Genomic DNA, 3,836 nt, shown 5'->3' with positions numbered 1-3,836 from the left:
GGTGAGCAGGGAGGGTGTTCCAATACAGTTACTTGTTTACTGGTTAAAAGCTCCCTCACTATGCTGTGTGAGCTGGTGCATTGTCGTGATGCAAGAGCCCATTTTTGTGCATGCTTTTCTCATGCCAAGATTTTTTTTATTTTCAGATTAATATGAGGGCATGAATGTTTAGGTTACAGTGTTTTCAATTCTAAGGTGAAGTTAGAGTAGAGCCCTTCACCCAGGGGGTGTACTGAACACCCTCACATTGTGCACACTAGGTAAGACCCTACCAGTTCCTCCTCACTCTCCCTCCCCCATGGTGGATTGTACTTGTGTTTGTCTTCTAGGTGAGCATGTGGTTATTTATATATTGTTTCATATTATATTGGGTACATTCAGGCCAAGATTTTCAGTTAAGATTTTCCTGTTTTTCTTTTGATGTTTACTTGCTCTGCTATGCTTCTCACAGTCAGCTGAAGATTGTGACGTATATACCTTAACACATTTTTGCAAAGTTTTCATCAGTTCTGCTCATTCCTGGCTTCCCTGACCTGTCTTCATCAGTGATGCTTTCTCTCCCCTCAGAAAAAATGTTTAATCCATTTGTACACTGCCATTTTCTTCATGGCATTATCCTCATAAACTTAGACTAACATGTCCCTGATTTCACTTCTACTCTTGCCAAGTTTAACAAGAAATTTAATGTTTGTTCATTGCTCTAATTCAAGCTCCAGCATTTTCACAGTGGCACTCAAAAACATTCAACAACAATAATGAACATCACTCAGCAAGACACCGCTGCATGTCACCACTAACAAAGCTGAGAGACACTGATAGACCAAGGTTATGTAATCCTTACCCAGGTGTTTGCGCCAACAGAAGCGCAAGGTGGCAAGTCTGCTAACGTGTCAGACCTTGTGTATACATACAAATACATACAGACACACATATGTAGAAAAAGTACACTCTAAAAAGTATAGTAAATACATAAGCCAGTAAAATAGCATATTATCAACTGTGCTCTACTTTTATACAACTAGTAGCAACTAGTAGGTTTGTTTATTATCATCATCACCACAAACGTAATGTATTGCATGACAGTTCTATGACTAAGCAATAAGAATTTTCAGCAAAAATATATGACATCATTGCCTGAAATACTAAGGAATAAATTAAACCAAGGAGATTAAAGATCTATACACTGAAAATAGTAAAAATAGAATGCTAAACCATTTTCTAGTAACAATTTACTTGTAAGTAGGTCATTTTAGTGAAATTTAAACTCATCCTCTTTGATATAGCTATCAACCACTACGGTTTTTCTTTTTTGTCTTAACACAGACTTATTTCTCACAGACCTAAAGGCTGGAAAGTCCAAAAAAGCAACAGTAATAATTGTTTCATCACATTTATCGGCTCTCCCATCTACCCTCCTCTGCCGCCTAGCCCCTATATGCACTCACGCTTGCTCTCTCTCACATGTGTGTGCCCAGGCTCTCTTTTTCTCAATTACAAGTAAGGTACAGAGATCATGACTTCATCTGCAAATACTTTGGGATGTAAATTTTCAGGAAAAAAAGACATTCTTATAGACAACAATAACTATCAATACTATAAAAAAGGACTGATTGCCTCAGTTTGCCCCAACACTCCTTTTGATACTGATTTTTAAACATTAGTGATCATACATAAAATTTAGTCCCCTTTAACCTTCAACAGTTCACCTGTTTTTTTGTTTTTTTTTTTTTTCATGACATTGAGCATTTTTAAGAATCCAAAGTTAGTTGTTTTATAGAATGTTTTTCAATTTGGATTTCTCTGGTGGTTTCCTCATGACTATGGTTAGATTCAGGTTAAACATTTTGGTAAGAATACTATATATGTAATATTATGTCCTCAAGGTCACTTCTGGAGACACATAAAAATCACTGTGCAATTATTGCTGGTGTTGTTTCATCACTCAGGTAAGGGGTACATGTCAGATTTCTCCATCATAAAATATATAACCTAAAAGTCAGTGCTTTGAGATTGCATAAATCCTGTTTCCCCACAAAATTATACCAAATTTTTAACATCCTTTGATTATCCTTGCCTGAATTAGGTATTAAACTGAAGGTTGTAAAATGGTGATTTTCTAGTTTATCATTTCATCATTCATCAGCTGCACCCACTAGTTTTTGCTGTCATCATTATTCTTATTAATTCCTATGGGCTCATTAATTTTTTCTGCAGTAATCATTATTAATATTTAATGTCTCAGATGTGGCCATTGGGAATGTCTTCAGACTCCTGTCCTTTGACTTTTCTTCATTTTTGAGTACTTCCTTGGTTTCTGGAATAATATCTTTTAGGTTTACCTTATATATTCCCTAGTCAGCTCTGGACTCATTTTCATTTTCCCAAGGGCCATGTTCCCCTCTAGTGGCAAATAACATTTAGAAATAAGATTAGAGGCTGAGTGCAGTGGTTTACACCTATAATCCCAGCACTTGGGAGGCCAAGGTGAGTGGATTGCCTGAGCACACAGGTTCAAGACCAACCTGAGCCAGAGCAAGATCCCATCTCTAAAAAATAGCCAGGCGTGTGATGGGCGCCTATAGTCCCATCTACTTGGGAGGCTGAGGCAAGAGGATCACTTGAACCCAAGAGTCTAAGGTTGCTGTGAGCTGTGATGCCACAGCACTTATCCAAGGGTGACCAAATGAGATTCTGTCTCAAAAAAAAAACTAGAAAGATTAGTTTTATATATATGGTCTCATATAGAGCCATGTACATACACACACATACGTTATATACCATGATAACCTCTATCAATGGCTCAGAGTTCTCCCCTACCCCTCTCTTCCATTTCATATTTTATCACTTTTCTCCCACAATGAGAATCCTGTTTTCTACCATCAGTATATTTACTCATTTGTTCTATCCCACAATATACACAAAGTGGTTTTAAAATTACTTCTCTGATACTGCAACAAACTACAGGTAAATACAGTTCAGGATTTTTTCGTAATTCTTTGTCTTGAGAAAAAAAATTAGAGGAGATAAAAGAGTACTGTGTCCTAAGTTACTTGAATTAATTGGTCACTCAGTTGAGATTATATCGTTAGGATTCACATACAAAGTAGTCTAAAAGTCATATTTTCCATTCCTGCAGTAGCTTGTATCATGACTAGGATAGCTCACGTGGAGTAAGGCAAAGTGAAGAAATACTGGAAGAAATATTACTTAAATCAACATCTGCAAAAACCAAAGAATAAGATACTTCTTTAGTTTTCCATGATTGTGTAAAATAAAACAAATTCTTAATATACCTTATTTGATGAAGTATTTGTTTACTGGTGTGATTTGGTCTTGCATTTCTGAATCAGTGCATGGGAAGATGAACTCATTTCCAATTATACTGAATTCAAGATACCAATGAACTATCCAGCTGAAGATGCAGAGTAGGCAACAGGAAATGTGACTCTGGAGCTTAACAGACTGGCCAAGAGTGTTTTCCTGTACAGTCATAATTAATTAAAGTGATAGTAGCAAATAGGTTAATACGGGCAAGGTTATGAGGGAGAAAGAAGGGAAGCCAAGGACAGCCTTCTGGCAAATGAAGAAAAGAAGTAGGGGCCAGGTGCAGTGGCTCACGCCTACTATGCTAGCACTCTGGGAGGCCAAGGTGGGTAGACAGCCTGAGCTTACAGGTTCAAGACCAGCAAGACCTCATCTCTAAAAATAGTTGGGTGTTGTAGTAGGCACGTGTAGTCCCACCTACTTGGGAGACTGAGGCAAGAGAATCACTTGAGCCCAAGAGTTTAAGGTTGCTGTGAGCAACTACTGAAGGAGACAAAGTGAGACTCTGTCTC

This window comes from Otolemur garnettii, unplaced genomic scaffold, assembly GCF_000181295.1.
Source record: "Otolemur garnettii isolate 467f Iridium unplaced genomic scaffold, OtoGar3 scaffold00005, whole genome shotgun sequence".
Lineage (NCBI taxonomy): Eukaryota > Metazoa > Chordata > Mammalia > Primates > Galagidae > Otolemur > Otolemur garnettii.
The sequence above is the reverse complement of the archived record's forward strand: the minus strand, read 5'-3'. Positions refer to the sequence as shown.